Source organism: Ambystoma mexicanum, chromosome 13 (assembly GCF_040938575.1).
Source record: "Ambystoma mexicanum isolate Mex_15411 chromosome 13, UKY_AmexF1_1, whole genome shotgun sequence".
NCBI classification, from domain to species: domain Eukaryota; kingdom Metazoa; phylum Chordata; class Amphibia; order Caudata; family Ambystomatidae; genus Ambystoma; species Ambystoma mexicanum.
The window spans coordinates 540,939,921-540,959,043 of NC_090938.1; the positions used below are offsets into that span (position 1 = coordinate 540,939,921).

The following is a 19,123-nucleotide window of genomic DNA, read 5'->3' on the forward strand; positions in this document are numbered from 1 at the left end:
ACAGCCAGGGAGGACCCCAAATGTGGGAACTGGCTCAGAATGACTATTAGAAAACAAGCATAGGGAAAGCCAACACTTTGGGCTTGTATATGGGCAATGGAAATGCATTTTCCAGGCGCTGCCACAGACCTTTGCCAACATTCTGTGACCGAAGAAGGTAGGATGTTTCAATGATGACATCGCAGGGACATTACATCACATGAACTTTGACCCTCTGACAGTGCATCCTATCAGATGTGAGCCTGATTAGATCTCAGAAACAACTGTCTGGCCCCTGACCCAGATGACCCATTGTTTGGCAAGAATTGATGTAGTAACACTGTGTGAGACTACACAACACTTGTCTGCTTGGTATTAGGTAACCCACCTTTTGGTATAGGTCTGTACTACACAAGTTGGTAGTGTGACTGAGCAGCCAGGCCTATCTCAAGAGGGGTAAATGTGAGCTGTAAAGCTGTAGCAATGTAGCAATGAAATTCACAAATACAAGTAACCAAGTAACACTTACACTCCAGGTTTCAGTTATAAATAGTTATTGATTTATTTAACATCAATTTTTAAATAAGAATTCTTTAAAAAGGGCAAGATATGTAACATTGTAAATATACTTTAAAATACTTTTCAGAATCAAACAAGCAAGCGGATAATCTTTGGATATGCTTCTTACACACTTCCTACACCCTGAGGTGACTTCAATCACAAGACAGTAATGGGATTTATAAATCACTAGTTATACTTTGCAGATTCTGAGGTTGCAGAAAGGAAATGTTTGAGGAAGGAAAAAGGTTAAACAGGTTCTCAGTATATGTGAGGAGAACTAAATCTTCAAATGAAACCTAGACAAGCCTTTCCCAGCAATAACAGTCTAAAACAAGTTACCACCTATCAGGGACAAACAATATCAAAGTCAATAGACTAGAAGAGTCTGCAGGTAGCCAGGACAGCCAAAGTCAATTGGAGCACAGTCTGTTAGATAAATTGTCTTGCACAAAGTTAGAGAGTTTGTAGAAAAAACGTTTGTAGGGTCACAAGCTGTTAAGCCTGTGAAAATCAGAGTTGGAATCAACTCTAAAGGTAAGCCACTGCAAGTCTCAACTGAGAAAAGCACATCTCAAAGACACTGAGGTAAGTACCCCAAGTCTAAACAGTACCTCTGGTTTGAAGAAGAGTGGTCCAGCTGGATTCTGTCATGTTGTAGCGATGCAGACTCTGGGTTCCTGAGCCTCAGTCGTGGGGACAAGCAGAGGCGTTGCTGTGAGGGGCTGAGGGGGCTATAGCCCCGGGTCTTTTGGTTGTAGCCCCAGATAGAAGCTCAGGGGTTACAACCAAAAAGGCTAGCTAGTCCTCAGTCCCAAAATTAGCGTATCCCTGGATCTTTTCCAGATCTAGAAACACCCCTGGGGACAAGAGGGAGGTCGTCTGGAGGGCTCCTGCGGCAGCAGTTTGGGGGTTGTCGGCAGCTACGGGCTCTTTTTGGTTCAGCGGCACTTTGCGGTTTCAGCACTCGATAAACAGCACTGTCGCGGATCTTGGATAACGGTTGGGCTTCCTTGAGTCCTGGGTCCTACACTCTGGTGAGGGGACTCGAGCTCTGGTCGTCCTGCTTCTGGAGTGTCCTATGGAGACTCCTGGGGTGTCTGGATGGATTTCAGATGTTGCACTTGACTACGGAATTTTTCTCGACCACTGGCATTCGGTTCCTGCAGCAGCAAAGAAGTACAGCCAGTCGGGAAAGATGGCCGAGTGGAGTTCATCTCCAGCAATTCAAAGGTCCAGGAGAATGCAGCAAGCTTTGTTCACGGTTTCCTTCGTCGGGTGTTTCTGCCAGTGGTCGACTCTGCCTCTAGTCCCAAAACCCTTGCCTTTTAAGAAGGTTTCTCCCATTCTTGCACAGCCTAGGCTGTCAATCCCACAGCTGCTGGTTGCATTCAGGCATTCCTAGAGACAAAGCACAGGGGAGTTTCGAGAACTTCCCTCACATCCTGCCTTTCCAGACACACTGGAGCCAGAGGCGGGCTTCAGGGCTGAAGCCCGCCAAAGGCGAAACGAACAAAGGGTTTAAATCTGGCACAACGCACAGAGTAAAACCCAAGAAAGACCTCACAAACAAAAAATGGTGAAAAAAGAAGACCAGCGCCATTTTGATAAAATGGTCACCCATGGATGCTATACTGCAGCTGAGGATTCAGCCTGCGGTAGAAAAGCACAATGGTAGGAAAATTAAACCACTGCCACCAGCCATTTAAAGAAGTGAGGGTAACATAAAAAACTTTACATGAAAATGTAGGTTAAGGGGCTAATAGGTCACCCCCCAGCACACTACATAAAATGGCGTGTGCTGGACCTAAAAAGAAAAAAAGTAAGTTAAGTCAATTTCACTTTACTATTCTTGGGAACAATAGTTCACACAAGAAAAGGTATTTAAACCCTATGAGAAATCTAAAGGATTTATCTGTGACACTGCACTGAAGGTGCTGTGTGTCACCATACAAAAAGTAGATGCCTATGGAGTTTGTCAGACTCCAAAAACAAAGAGAACACAGAGCCAAATCAGGTCAAAACACACGAGAGAGTGAGAAAAAGGTCTCACTAAATGCAGGGTTAAATTTAAAAAGTCCTAAAGTCCAGCAAAAGAGCTGGGGGTCTCTAAGGTTGAAGGGAATTAGCAGAGAAATTAGATGTCTCCCTAACACTCATTGCAACAAAAAAAAAACACATGTAAATGACTGTCTCGTAAGCACCGTAGGCAGCCTTCGGCTCACTAACAGCATATCCTCTCAAAACATTGATATAGGTTATATGAGATTTTACCGAAGTAAAATTCAGAGTGGTAAGTTTTATCAAGGTAAAAAAAATTCAAAAAAAGACTTTTTTTATTTTTTATTTGGCGGGTCCCCAACCCTGTGTTTTCCAACCCTTTTAACCCCTTACCCCAGTACCATATATATATTTATTTAAAAAAATGTCAGTATTTTTTCAATATTTTTTACTTCAGTAAAACGTACCACTCTGAATTTGTTTCGGCAAAATGATTGGATACCAATAGTGTTCATATTCTGAAATCAAACATCTAAACTACCGAATAATTATCAGCTGCTTTATCACGGGCAATTATTCTCGCCTCGTCGTCACAACACCCTTCGGTTGAGTAATATCAGTCCATCCTAGTTTTCTTTGCACAACTTCTGTCTCTAACTTCAATCTGCTATCGGCCCCAAGTGATGTGTACGAGGGTAACCGTTGTTATGCTTTTGTGTGAGTTGAAGATATTGTGTGACCCCCGTCACGCAGAGGGAGGGGTCTCTTCTGGAGTGACGTGTGGCAAGCAAAGTGGCCAGCAAGCCCCTCAAGAACATGCTTTGAAGGCAGGGGGTACAACATACCAGTAACAGGGGGTAGAGACTACTTTAATTTGAAGGGCGATAGTTGATTTCAGAGCTCCCCCCTCCCAACGCATAACAAAGATTGGATTCCGCACTTAGGTTCTCCACGCGGGGCCTAACGCCGGGCTTTGCATTCCCTTGATCAAAGATTGCAGGCCCCACGCGTGCAGAGCAGCACAGCAAGCTATGGGGTTATTCATGCAATTTAGCAAGCTTTCCCCTGTGGTGTATTTAACCAATTTAGATGAAGAGATAGGGGCAGTAGATCAAATTGTCATAACTGATGCACTGGTTTGTGAGGGTTTCCTTCTATCTGCCAGTTTACTCACTTTAGCGCAGGGCTCAGCAACCTCTGACTCTCCAGATGTTCTGGACTACAACTCCCATCACTCCTAGCCATCATATTCAAGGGTAAGTGATCATGGCAGTTGTAGTCCATAACATCTGGAGAGCCACAGGTTGCAGAGCCCTGATCTATCGTGTCAAGATCAGTTAATTAAGGTTGAGAGAGTTTTGCGCAAAGCTGAAGAGACGATTATTTATACAGCATTTCCAGGCTGTATATAAGGCATCGCTGCACATGTTGACCAATATATAGCCTACTTAGGAAATTAAGGAAGATGCCAAGGATCACACAATATGCTGCAGCGGGGAGTACATTTTGAGAGTGCAGCTATCTTGCTTATCCAGGGAGAAAACGTTTCCACATCCTCACAACACCTTTGATCATCTTTAGGTAACAGCTGGTTTTTGGCTGCCCCTCCAGTTAATGTCTGTTCACAACAAGCGTTACCTCTTTTGAGTTGTGCAGAGCTTTCAAGTTGTCCCATAATAGAGTTATATTTTGCACAGTTTGCACCTTTTCCCCCTTCTGAATTCTGGAACTTTTATTTGCTGGATTTGCCATTGTCACTTCCAGAGCCATCTGCACTCTCTCGCACTGGCAGTGCCATAGCGCCAATGAGGGGCGTCTTCTTGGCTGAGAGGGTAAGGGACCTCATCAATGCTGGTGTGGTAATACGCTAATGTGACCCGCACACCAAGCTCCTTAAACACACAGCCTGACTCTCTCAGTCACGAGGCTGTGCTGTGCAGGGCTGCAGAGTAGCAATTAGCTTCAGCTGCTCTGAACACATTCTCCACAAGGTTTTGGCAGGATCCGTTACTAACATCTGTAGATAGTCGGGCGGCTTAGAAAGCAATAACATACTGCCTAAAACTGTAGGGATGGCAAGTATGCCACCATAACGGTACTGTCTGCCCACAAAATAGCAACAGCTAGCAACCGGCGCTAGCACCTCAGTGACAGAGCCTGGCAAATTCCTATCTAATGCCTACACAGAGTCAAGACTTTGGGCTTTGGCAATGTTTGTTATGAACAGCAATTTAGTGCAAGGAACAGATGCATAGATACACACATTAATTATGAATGAAGTGCCTGAAGGCACACGTGTTTGAGACATTTTTATTACCCCAGGAATAGGTTTTATAGTTGTGAATATGCCATTACCTTAACGAAGACTGCTTAGAAATAACATTGGCTGCACATTAAAAGCACAGAGTTCGCTCAAAGAGACCCTGGTGGAAGGGTGTTTTAGATGGGGTGGGGGAGGTAGTGGGTGAGAATGGTAGCAAGGATTTGCATGGGCATGGGTGTTCAAAGGGTGATAAAAATGCAAACAATATCTACAGCGTGTATGTCTCTCCCTCGCATCCCATCTCTCTCCTAGCTTCCCTTCCCAAGCCAAAAGTTGCAGCTTATAGGCAGCGCTTAAATCCCCAAATTGCCAAACCTTAAACTTGAAGGATCATACCCGAAGTCCTTTATCTCATTCTTGCGCTACTTTTTAAACTTGTGATTGCAGAGCTCTCAAGTTTCAAGGCGCCATGCTTGAGAAGGCCAGCCAGTTCGGTTTTTTTACCTTTGGATCCTGGTACTTGCAGATTTTTGTTTCCCATTCCAAATTTAGGAAAATGATAAGTCCCAGAATTCCAAGCAACAATAGGACTGACTCCCACATGGTAATGGGAAACTTTTGAGCGCTGAGCTTCCTGCCTCGTTGCCACGTCAGGAGAGTTCCACGTTTGAGCTTGGACTGCAATGCTATCGATGAACTCAAATGAACTTCCATGAAATCCTTTTTCGTTGGCCTCTGTCTGCAGCCACTGGTTAAGGTGGTATGGTGCGGTTTGCTGCTAGCAACTTTGTCCCTCCAGCCCCTCACTCAGAGTTTTCAAAACAGGGCAAACTGAAAATAAAAGTAGTGGCTGTAAATAGTTCATTGAATGCTATGGGAAATAGAAGGATGTGGCCTTGGCCACCCAAAAAGCAGTCACAGAGAAAGGTGCACGCAGGCTTAGACAAAGTAGGAATAGAGTGCACAACACACATTTGCAATAAAATATGAAATAATTAAGGAGGTGTGCATTTCCTAACCAAGTATTTACCTTTTGAAAGCTGCCCCTGTGCAAATGTCTCAGTTAGCACAATAGCAAAAACCGAAAGATTCACTTTCGAAAAATCAACATTTTTTCTTACCCATTGTCCATAAAAGGTTTGTAGCAATAATGATCAAAGACTTCAATTGATACAGCTTGTTTACTAATGTGATGGCCACTTAATAAATGGTTAGATATAAAGAACACATGTAATGACGGTGTGCAATGGGCACCGCCGGTTTTAAATTGCTCATCAGCAATCACATACCAGAACATGTTTTTGTACCCAGAAAACATGTCTGAAACAGCACCTTCTACTAGTCCAATAAAATCACAATACCACTCTTGTACTGCCCTGTGCCAGGAGTGAGTATTCTGAGAAAACTAGATCAAACTGCTGGCTTTATCAATGCTTGTTTTTAATAGGACTTCATGCAAGGAACAGCTATAAATCTCGGGGCTGAACGCATACTTGTTTAGGACATTTTTATTACACCAGTTGGGCATTTTACAGCTGCATCTAAGCCATTATATTGGCTATCAGCAGACAGCTTAGAAATAAAGATAGCAGGACAAGGTTTGATGTTACTGATTGATAAAGATAATGCAAAGAGATCCCAGTAGGATGTGTTCTGGTTGGGGAAGGGCAGAAATGGTCATAGGAATCAGTGTAGCCACGGGCAGTCAATAGGTAGGTAAATAACCAAACAGCACCTACACGCTGTGTGTCCCTCCTCACATGCCATCTCCCTCCTAGCTGTACTCCAATGCAACAGCTTTGGTTTGTAGGTGGTGCTGAAGGGCCACCTAATAGCTAAAACTAAAAATGGCATTCCCCCTTTTAGAAGTAAAACATTTCCTGGTGGGTAGAATGGTTGCTATGCTTTTAAAAAGTCAGTACAAGCAATTCATAGCCTGAGTGGCACACTATCAGTAAATCGGCACCAGAACTTCTCAGCAGGACTGCCACTCTGTCCGTAGGGCAGCACCAGAACTGCTTAGCAAGCCTACCACACCATCAGTAGGGCGGTGACAGCACTTCCCAGCAGAGCTGCTACACTATCAGTATGACCACACATGGCTGCTACACTATCGGTATGGCAAGGATTACATTTAAAACCCTTTGCATTGTCCACAAGGCTCTCTGGGGCATGGGTCCAAAATACCTTCAACTATCCCTCCATAAATAACTCCCTTCTCGAGCCCTTCGCTCCTCTTCCTCTAACTCCATCAGGGTCAGTCGTTTTTCAAAGAAACGAGCTGGGCGTAGATCACTATCTTCGGCTGGGGCCTCCCTTTGGAACTGCCTCCCTGCCACCTTGAAACTTGAGGAGAACCATCTACAGTTCCGGAAGCTCCTCAAGACCTTCCTCTTCGCCTCTGCCTTTGCCCCTCTTCTGTCCTGCTGATCTGTTTTCTCTCTCGGCACTGTTGCACCTGGTCACCCTCTGTACTTCGGTCCAGGTACCTGCTCACCCTGCCACCCTCCTGCACTGCCTCCTGGCCACCCCTTGCACTTGGGCCTGTATCTGTACCTATACAGTCCCCTCCCACTCTTCTTCTGCACTTATCAGATACACCCCATCTGACTAACCTTGCACTTTGCCATTCACTGGCTGCACTACCACCGTTTTGATCACCTATTTATTTATTTTATTTACTTAATATTTATCTTGTTCTCACCTATGCTCTGCACTTTACAATTTCTCCCCCCTCCCATGCACTTTCCCCCTCCTCCCTTCCCCATGCACTTGCGCATTCTCAATGTCACTGGGCCTAGTAAGATCGTTGTTTTTGTTTTTCTCCCCTGTTCCCCTCCCTTTGCCTGGTCGCGCTCTGAAACACCTGTGTACGAGCGCGATATAAAATATCATATCATATATCATACCGTACCAGCACTTCTCAGCAGGGCTTCCGCACTATGAGTAGGACAGTGCAGGCACATATCGGCAGAGCTGCTTCATTTTGAATGTGATGCTGCCAAAACCTCACAGTAAGGTTTCTGTACTCTTATTATTATTATTATTTAATTCTTATATAGCGCCAAACGCCCATAGGCTTCAGGGTGCACATAGAACAAAAAGACTGAGACAAGACATGACAGACCAATGATAGGAGGCTTGTGGACGAGGGAGCAGCTAACCAATCCCTATGTTAGATCAATGTGTCTTTACTGATTTCTTAAAGGAGGCCAGAGCGGGAATGGCCCGCAGCGTCAGGGGAAGGGCATTCCAGGTCCTGGGAGCAAAAACATCAAAGTTGGCGCCAACAAACCTCTACAGTTCGAAGCGTGGCTGTCCAAGCTTTTTAAATCATATTTAGACCGGAGGGTCCTTATAAAAGGAGTGGTCTTCAAACGATCGATCAGGTATCGAGGTGCCTTGCCAGATTGACATGTATGCGCCAGGGTGAGGGTTTTATGAGACATCTTCTGTTTCACTGGCAACCAGTGCAGTGACCGCCTGGCCAAAGTAACATGGTCTTGTTTACCCAGACCACAGACAGCTCCTTCTGGATGGTTTGGACTTTAAGCAAGTTCATCGCTATGGCACCTGCCATCAAGCTTTTGCAGTAGTCAAGTCTGGAATTAATGACAGCCGAGGCCAAAAGGGATCTATTTTCTCCAGAAAGAAATAATTTAATCTGTCCCAGTAGACTGGCGACGTATGCACATGAAGGTCTTAGGAGAGAGACATGATTCTTCATTGAGAGCTGTGAGTCGAAGGTACAGTCCCAGGGTTATAACACACTGGGACACTGCAATGGTGCAACCTGCAATCAGGACGGGACAATGCCGAGAACTCTGCTTTTTTAGCCGGGGTCCTGAACCTACAATCAGAAGTTCGGTTTTATGGCCATTCAGGGCTAAGGAGTTAATGGCCATCCATGATTGAATTGAGGAGTAGATTCGGTTCAAAGCCTCTGGATCTTGACAATAGTCTCCTGAAAGCTCTAGGAGAATCTGCGTATCATCTGTATAATTTGTATACCTCACACCTAGACTAGTCAAGAGATTGAAAAGAGGCCTGGTATAGTCGATATTAAAGAGGACTGACGAGAGACAGGAGCCCTGTGGAACCCCACAAGTAAGAGCTAGGACGGGGCCTGAAAGTTGCCAACTGCGACCCTTGCGGACCCAGGACCCAGAAAGGATTCCATCCAGGCGACAGCACTTCTTGAACAACCTGAAATTTCACCCAAGCTCCTAGCAAGGATAGAGTGGTCCACCAGATTGAAAGCTGCTGACAGGTCAAGCGGCATGAGGAGCGCAGTATGCCCTTTATCAGTGATACATGTAATATTAGATTTTAAATCCAGTAGAGCCGTCTCAGTCCCATGCATGGTGCGAAAACCCGATTGGTGTGCACCAAGCAGGTTGTTGGTCTCGATAAACTCCTGAAACTGGAGGCAGGCCGTCCAATGCAAGATCTTCAGGAAAAAGGGGATGTTGCTTATAGGCCAATAATGACTGGCTAGTGCAGGGCCCAGATTGTCCTTCTTTAGGAGGGGAGTAATCCAGGTCTCTTGAAGGCAGACTGGCACATATGAATCCCTAGATGAAGCACTGACACTTTGTGTGATCCACAGGAACAATAAGTCTTGGGAATCCCTAACAGCCAGGGCGGGCAAATATCCACTGAGCGGGATGTTGCTTTCAGCCCTTTGACCATTTTAAGGGCCTCACTTTCAATGGTTTGTCTGAAGAACTTGGGTTGATCGATGTTAGGGTGTCACAGGGAGCGATGGGGGAAGGGAATTTAGTTTCCATGGAAATCAGTCCAGAACTAATAGCTTGGATATTTTGGCACCTTATAAGAGGAGTTCAATGACTGTCTGTTCACCCCTAATCCAGCCCCCAAAGGGTAGGCTAAACTCTGCCAATTGGGAACAAATATGTGAAATACAAAGTGGGCAGTTTGGCCAACAATATGTTGTCAAGAACATTGTGAGATACCACCAAAATGGTCTGGGATTTATTTCTGAATATGTGCAATTGGGACATGATGAGACTTTTGTGAACTTTCATGTCTGGTGGGGACATATTGCTTGAATTTACCATTATGAGATTGGAGGCCAGTATTGTTATTAGTAAAAAATAATCCGTCGTACTATATACTACGTTTCTTTTTTAGATATAATGCACAATGCCTTGTTATGGTTAGAACCCTTGGAATCCTTTCTGTCTTCACATGAACCCACTGCTTTAGAGCAGGGCGTCATTTCTGAAGCAATCTGGCATCAGTCTCTACATAGACTTGCTAAGTAGCAATAGCCTCTGTGACAGGTCACCTCTACAACGCTCCCACTTCTAATCCATCTTTACCCTTGTCCTACTTTCAACACTGTTTCTCTTAGTTTCCATCTCACCTCTGCCTCTCATTCTCTCCTTGATATCTCTACTTCCATTTTTGCTCACCTCCATCTCTACTGTACGCCTATCCTGTCTGCTTGCTTACTTCTTTTTTTATTTGTTAAAATCCATGATGTTATTTTGACCTGAAACGATCTGCCTAGTACACATTTTAGTAGCTGGAGAGAGCGATAGGGGGGCCTTACTTACAAAGCATTTTTCAATGGGATTGTGCCGTTGTGAAATGCATTTTTAAAATCAGACCCAGGGTGTCTTTACACGTTTCGTATGTAGAAGAGATGAGGTAGGCCAGGCGGTGAAGGGTAATTACAATCGGAACAAACACCCACCAGGAAAAGGCCAAGGGAACAGTCTCGAGACAATAGGTTGCTAGGTCTGGAAAAGTTAAGGGGCTAAACTAATGTCGGGACTGTCGGGACTTGGGCTAGCTACCCTTTTGGTTGTAGCCCCTGAGATTCTATCCAGGGTTACAACCAAAAGACCTGGTGCTATAGCCCCATATGCCACCCCCTAGCAACGCCTCTGAGCTCAGGGGCAGCGGCGCTCGTCTTGTAAGCAAGACGATGTGGAGGAACACAGGTTCGATCTCCGGGTCCACGCTTAGAAACCTCTGGGTACTAGGCGCGTTATAAATAACCAATTAAAACATAGATTGAATGAGATTCGGGGCCTAAGAACAGAATGCACATAACTACAATTTTACCATGACCTGTTTTTCACGGCGCACACCTTCATCTCTAGCTCTTTACTCCTCTCGCTCCCATTTCTACCCTTTTCAAACTCACAGCTCTACCTCAGCCCCTTTCAATCTCTCACGCTATCCCTTTTCAACAGGTGTCACCCTCACAGGATGTCGGGTCTGAGTACGTTGCCAGGACCATGACCTCTGCCCTGTTACTGTCTCACCCTTATCACGCTGGTGGTGCCGGATGCACCCTGCATTGCACCCTCGAGTGAGGATTATAAAATACCCTGTGCAATTCTACTCGTCTTGCCACCTCGTCATCCAACGTGAAAAGATTGCCAGTGTCCCAAGCGTGTGCCAAGTCTTGCATGATTTCCAGCTCGATCAACCAGTCTCACTGCACGTTATGGTGACCATCTTAGGGTCAGGCGAAGCTCTATAAACATGCCCAGCACAGACGTTTAAATCTTAGGCCTTTTGTGACTTTTCTGAACTCCTTAATCCTTAATTGAGTGTCTCTCAAGTCCATCATGCAGTCACACACTAACCATATTGATGCCAGGTATCGCTTGGTTTATTTATTTATTATTTATTATATTGGGCCTCATGCACATTGTCCTCAGTGCGCATATTCAACGACAAACAAGACAAATGAACAAGGGTCAAAAAGGAATAGCAGTCGGGGCAGGGACAAGGGAGCCTAAAACAGGGCCTCTCTTAGTTAATCTAGGGTCAAATTGAACAAATATGTCTTGACTGCTCTTTTAAATACCGACAAGCAGTTAGAGGCTCTGATAGATAATGGAATGGCATTCCATTCTTAACGGCCTGTGCCGAGAAGCTTGCGCATCCAAACTTGGCCAGCTTGAAGCAGGACTGCTTGAATTTGTAGTTGTCACTGGATTGAAGAGATCGTAATGGTGGATCGACCATACACCGCTCTGAGAGATAGGCGGGGCGATCCAGGTCTACCACTTGTAGGACAATGCCAGGATCTTGTGCGGGATCCTGTGCTTAATAGGCAGCCAGGGCATTTCCCTCCTAGAATGAGAAATATGATCCTGTTTACGGAGAGGAAAGACTGCTTCCACTGCATTATTCTGTGCAGTCTGCAGAGCTACTAGGTTAGTCTGTGTAGTACCTCTCAGAAGATTGTTACACCAGTCAAGCCTTGAGTTGACCAATAAATACAAGGATAGATCTATTGTGGGTCTCATTCAATTAACTAGCCTCACCACATAACCACATGATGAACGCGTGTGTGACACATGAGTCTTCATGTTCAGTTCTGTATCTAGATGAATACCTAGGGTTTTAACAGAGCCTGTAACCCTAATCTGATTGTTTGCAATATTGAAACTCTTGTAAGATTTATCAAGTTTCTTGAGTCTCTGCCCAGGGCCACAATTCAAAGTATCAGAATCCTCGTCATCATTGCGCACAATTATGAATATCACTCGGATGTCATCAGCATAGTTGGTATATCGGACACCCAGGCGGTCCAGTAGGTCAAATAGTGGCCTTATGTAGATATTATACAGAGATGGCGAGACTCCTGCATTAATGACATCTGGAGATGGTTGAACACTGTCCACTGCCACTCTTAATATCCGAGGGCATGAGAAAGGAGGAGATCCAATCAGACGCCTTGTTTGAACAGCCCGCTAGGTCCTTCAACCGATCGATAAGAATGGAATGTTCGGGCCAGGTTGAAGGCTGCGTAATGATCCAGCAGCATCAGTAACGCTGGACTCCCTTTTCCAATTATACCAGTAAAGGTTTTTTGAGATCTAGAAGGGCCGTTTCTGTCCCGTGCCTGGCTCTAAATCCGGACTGTTGTGCTCCTAAAATGTTGTTTATTTCAAGAAAATCCTGAAACTGAGGGTAAGCCACCTTGTCAAGGAATTTGAGCAGTTAGTTATGGAAAAATAGTACTTTGCTTTAGATACTGCCATCACAGTTAAGTCTTGCTTGTAAAATGTGCTGCACAATCCTTATACTTTCTCTCATGCTTACCATTAACTAATCACAATTAAGAAACAGGCATCCCTGGGTAGCAACCATGATCCCTCCTCATCACCTCGTGTGTTTTACCCCCACTAAATTGCTTGTCCTGTGGTAAATCTCCCATTCCTATCACCTCCTCCTCATCCCCCAACCCTTCTTTATATCTGCAGACCGAGGACTGATCACAACGTGGCAGGGTCACACTGTGCCACTTCCTGGACAAGGTCAGCCGTTGTAAGACCACTACGTAGGTGATGGGTGCAGTATTAATACTTAAAATAAATAGCTGTGCTAACAGTCTTTGGCCCTGTGTCTTTTAGTAGATACCTTTTTGTGATTTAATACATTTCTAGTTTTTCTTCTTTGTGGCTGATGGTTCTTAAAAAAGAAGTGCTTGAGAGAGAAAGATGGAGCAAAAGAGTGAGAGACATCAACAGAGACAATGCCAGAGACAGGGTTCCCAGGGAGAGCATTTGATTGTCTTTTTAACCATTTCTTATCAATTTTAAAAGAAAAACACGTCCTACTGAGGTGAATTCATTCAAGGGGTCAAAAGCAAACCTTTTAGGACTGCAATTTCTAAGATCCTTCACAATGAACTATGCTGGCTAGGGATCATGGGAGTTGCAGCCCAAATACTACTCTTGAGAGACAAACTCTGTAGACTCCTATTGTAATAGTGATACAACACGAATGAGACATATACAATCCTTACAAAATCTAATTTGATATTCCTAATAAAAATATTCTTCAGACAGAAGAAGTAAAACCTAAGTGGACATTGAATAAGTATACAGACCTAGGAATGGCCCCATAATTTTATCAAAATCTGTACGCTTCTCCTTCAGCCAATAATTCACCTTCTCTACGGTTGCCTGCTCAGTGATCCTGTTAATCCAAAACTCTATCCACGCCACAGCTCCATTCATGCCATTTCTTATCATCAGTAATTTAGCTAATTTGAGGCCTCGTACAGCCCACTTGTTAGTTAACTTGCAAGATATGACAGTATGCTCTAGATCACTAAGAATCGGTAGCTCAGTGGAATGTCTAGTCTTGGACCCATAATCAAATCCATCAATGAAAATATCTCTTCCACACAGATGTGACAACTAGACATTCCCTGGAGATGAGAACATACTCAGCAGCAGGACTATCACACTTTCAGCAATTTGAATCATATTTCAAACCCAATTTCTGCATGGTAATAGTGTTCAATGCAACCTCGGAATTTCTTGGTTTGGGTAAAGCTCAGGATGCGGTCTGGGATGACACTGCCGTAGAAGCATAGTACGGCGTTCCATTCATCCAGAGACTTGACTGCCTAAAGATCCCCTTCCCAGTCAAGCATATTCTTGTTGCTATCCAAAAAAGGAATGATTGAAACGTATGTATATATATATATATATATATATATATGATGCTGTTATCGACAGGCCTTCTCACAGAACAACATGCCCGACAAGAATTGACAGCAGGATTAATGTTTGGCACTCCCTCGAATATGTCCACCTCTGACCTTAGAAACTCATAGCTCCTAACCTTTGAAAGAGCAAATGGTAGGGGTCAACTAGCTCCTGGAAGTGCCTTGTGTAGCCGCTTTGCCACAACTGATTAATCCTCAAGGCCCTTGATTATATTTATGTGGGCCCAATGCTCCAGATAAGATTTGGAAGTGGCTCCCAATTTTTTAAAGTTGGAAGTATAATGATTTTTTAGGGATTATAAATGGAAGCCCCATTCCTAATGGGAGTATTTTATAAGCAAATAGAAATGTGTTTACAATAAAACAGAAAGGCTTTTGTAATCATTATTTATTTGAACCAAGTTATTCATGCACATTAAAAGTTACATGTTTACTAATATTACCACCTGATCTAAAGCAGTTTCTTTCTGTGGTACTATGTGCACTAATGGTGCAAACATATCAATGGAGCGGTGTAGGCGAAAGCAGGGGCATAAAATACAAAGTGTCTATTTCCTACTTTTTGTTGGGAGCCTTTTTACTCCCTGTTTTTATATTTTAGGAGTATTTGCTTATTTTTAAGGAGTAAAAGTAGACAATACACCCCTTACTTGTAGGGCTGTGAGGGCTATTTAAGTAACTTGTTATTTTTATCACCACAGGGGTTAGTTCAGATGCTAACAGAAGTCTAAAAAGTTACAGAGTCAGCCTTCCTCGACAAGAGACCTGTTCTCTGCTCTAGCAATGTGTACCTTTTCAGGGAGCGTTACCTTTTTCAGCATAGTCCTTGTTCCCAATACCCAGACCAATTGCAAGTCAATCGTTAATGACCGTTCAACGTCAGGACACTTTGGACTTTAAGAAGACAAGCTGTGGTTCCAGAAGCTGCACTGTTGCAACATATAGGCCATGTGGTGTTTACCGATGCGCAGGTACCCAAAGTCTCCTCTTCTTGCACTTGTTTTCATCCTTTTCAGCAAAAATTGATTGTGTTGCCGCGCTGATGGACCCGCAGAAACCTTGACAAAGGGTTTCGGTGCACCTTTCCTGTTTTGTTCTTATTCACAAAGGTGGGGTTGGAATAAGGTCTAAGTCTTATCCATGCCATGTCAACAAAACAAAGCATTTTTATGAATACACTATGCCCTGGGTTACGGTTAAATGATAATTGACAGGGCTTTCCATTAAAGTCTCCCACTTGGGGAGACGGCTGTCCTAAATATCTTCCCTATCTAGGTTTAGGGTGAGTCCCCCTATGTAAATCAAATGGTCATTTGCAGTCTCTGGAAATGTGTAGTTGTTCTGGAAACGTCTTGCTTGCCTTGTTTGGGTTCTTCTGGTGGAAGAAGTGCTTGACTTACTGGTTGTGGCAACATGTAGGGATGCCCGGGTTTAGAGATCTAATCTTCCTACTTGCCGTATTTGACCTATCCTCGGCGGTGTGATGCGCTTGACCTCCTGGGCTCAACAACATATTGGGTCACTGACAGAGTAAAGCAGATGGTTTCTCCCAGTCCCGAGTGACCTTGGAGGACTCAAGGATACTTCTTTATTTGGTCTTTTGGTAGTTATTCTTGGTAGGCCCAAAGATGACTTCCTGCCGGACAGGCTGTTAGCTTGGCTAAAGCACTCTGGCATCCTTAGGTCATCTGGCAAAGATGGGCAGGGCAAGTGCCAGACTCCTGGAACTTGATGGGCCCCCAGGGTTCCCTCCTATGGCCCTCCAGTAAAAGGCCATTAGTTCCCTCCTCCGGGTAACATTGGACTTTAGTCTGTCAGACAAAGTGCCTCGATGCAACTGTCCCTGGATCACCTCCAGGACCCAACACCACTACCACCCTATTTCTGTGCTTGTCTTGCACTCACCTTTCTCACGTGTTTCATTTCTCCCCCTTCCTCAATTCTCACTCTTTTCTCTCTCCTGAGGTTCTTCTCACCGTCTCCTCCCGTGCTGACCACTTTCTTTCTACCCTTTCCATGACAGCGTTTGTGGCTGGCCTTTGTGGTCCTCCATCTGCCCTTTCACTCATGATACTCCTAATCTCCCATGTCTTTTCTTCCTCCTTTACAAGAATAGGTTCCGTGCCCCTTGACCGACTTTGTATTCTCCTTTCTTCCTCCCTCGTCCTGCTAGTACACACATTTATCCTGTCCTCTCACTTGTAAGTTATTAAACTAACTGGCCCATTATAATCGATCGAATGGTACATTTGGCCGAATTCGGCCAGTACCATTCGATCGATTATAAAACATACCGAACATGTGATGCAGGGGTTGCGGGGGTGTCCCCCACTCCCCATGTCTGGTATGTTTGGCCTTGGAGGTTGCAGGGGTGTCCCCCCTTTCTCACCGTAGGAGGCGGGGGGGCGAAAAAAATGAAAAAAGGGACCCTGTGGCGTCGGATCCGACCCGCGTTAGAGGGATGGATCTGACACTGCAGGGTTGCCATAGACTTAGAGCCGAGCGAGTGAGCAAGTAAGTGGGGAGGTGTGGGGGGGATGAGACATTTTGGGTGAATGTTGGTAGGGATTGGGGTTATTTCTTGGACAGATAATTGTTTGCATGCAAAAAGATTCATTTCGAATAGTTCGCCGCAAACAATTATCTGTCGAACAAACAACCCCAAATCACTTGTAATACTAGTTCCTTTTGCTGATGTTCCTTTTCTAAAAACATCCCTTTTCTCCTCCACACTAATCTGCTCTCCTCTATTCCCTCTGTTTTTTGGTGATGTTTTTCTTCCTTCTGCTCTTTCCCTCCTAAAACACCATCCTCTCACCGCTCTTAGCTCGCCCACATTCCTCTCTCTGATCCAACTTTCACTTTCTCAACCTCTCAAAGCAGTCTCCCTTTTTTCTCCTTCTCCTTCTGTGGGTTTCTTTCCCCCCAAACCCCGCCCACTCTCTTCCTCCCTTACTTCTTCTTTGGTTGAATCTATCCCTTCTTGCCCTTGTAGCCTTTCTCTCTGCTGCTGACCTCCTTCTCCACACTAGAAATTATTCTACCTGCTCCTCCTCTTCTCCTCTCACGCCTCTCCTTTTTCCGCCTTGCTTACATTCTGTGCTAAAATTACCAAAGCATGTGCATATGTGAGGACATGGTAATTGTATCCATAGATAGGGTGGAGTACCTGATTACACTCCCCCCTACAGACCCAGATAGGTAATTAGTACTCACTCAGTACGCGGCTCCATGACCAAACCTATGAAATGCTAATCACCATTTTTGAGTCAGGCAGCATTGGGATGGCCACCTAGAGGTCACCAACACTGACTCTGTCAGGGGGGTTTGGAGGAGGGTAAAGGGTGGAGAGGTGCGTGACCAGAGACCCAGCAGCTGCCACACTCACAAGTGGATCCCTCAGCAATATGCCACTAAGCTAGCTCAGTCATGGTACATTCCTCAGATAGTACAATCTCGTCCTCCCCCACTGTCACTGTCTGCGTACCCAAGCTGTCGCTGTTCCAATGGAATCTCAGAGCCAGCATTCCTATTGGTTTAGGTCTGTTTGATCAACAAAAAATGTAACTTTTCCTAATTGACCTAATTTTATTTGTTTGTTTTTTTGTCTGAAAATGCGGGGGGAGACCCCCTTGACCCCCCTCTACTTCTACCCACCATTAACCTATTCCTTACCCCCACCCCACATCTATATTTAATTAAATTTGACTGAAATTACTAAAAAAAAGAACAAATAAATTTGGTAAATTTGGAAAAGGTCAATTGGGCCGCGATCAAGTATGCTAATACCTTCCTTCTGGCCACTATCCACAGTAATCGGGTGGTGGCTAAAATGGCAGAGATGGGGCTAGGGAAGAGCTTGCGAAGTGTACTAGGTCAGTCCTTCCGTGGCAGAAATCGCCAGGCAAGGGCTGGCCTGCTCTGCCATGGTCCCTTAAGATCCCTCCTTCAGCTATCAATTACAGCCCTAGAGCAGACGTTTACAAAGTTCATCATACTTGGAGGGGGTTACACTGGAATTGTTGAGTAGTAAGCTATTCAGAATATGTAGCAACATGAGAAATATTGTCATTTGAATTGTGCATATCTTGGCCCAGGACAAAAACTGTAAGTGTTGACTTCGCCAAACCTTTCTGCAAGCCAGAAGCTATGGCTGAGAAGTTTACCATGATCAGAATGGACACATTGTGGGCGAAAAGTAAGCTGAGTTATCTCAGCTTATACTGGGCTAATTTGAAACATCACCTCTTGAAATCCTGGTAGTGTGCCCCCCCCCCCGTGAGATAGGTAGAAGATTGATTTTGACCAATTCATTTTGTAGCCTGAAAGTGGCCTGAATCGTTTAATCGGGGCAATGAACGATATAATGGAGTGTTGATGGCGGGAGAGTGACAACGGAAGCATGTCATCAGCAAAGCATACAAGTTAAAAATCCACTTCTCCTATCCAAATCCTCCATACGCCCAGTTTGCATTTTATTGCAGTCGCCAGAGGCTCCAGAGCAAGGTAAAATAAAAGACAGAAAATGGGACACCTTTCTTTGGTTCCCCTCTGTACGAGCATTGATGGTGATGACCACCATTGGCACATACATTGTCCCTTGAGTTAATCCATCACCCCACAGGAAAAGCCTTAAAGTTAATTCTCCAATTCACCACCAAAGGGTAGGGCCAAGGAACACAGTTGAAAGCCTTATGAGGATTGGTGTTGAGTACCACCGTTGATGCAAAATAAAATTCTTTTGTGATCAAAGAATGCAAAGTTAAAACCATGACTCGACTAGCATCTCCTGAATAGAATCGATAATGCTG

The 19,123-nt window shown here is 44.6% G+C and overlaps 1 long non-coding RNA gene across 1 annotated transcript in view; it reads right to left on the minus strand.

The window, feature by feature from the left end:
* Window positions 1-592: 592 nt before the first annotated feature.
* Window positions 593-19,123, minus strand: part of LOC138521438 (uncharacterized) — a 145,668-nt gene continuing 127,137 nt past the window's right edge. The window contains exon 4 of the long non-coding RNA XR_011283045.1: window positions 593-5,632. This is a non-coding gene — a long non-coding RNA (uncharacterized lncRNA). The remainder of the gene's footprint in view (window positions 5,633-19,123) is intronic.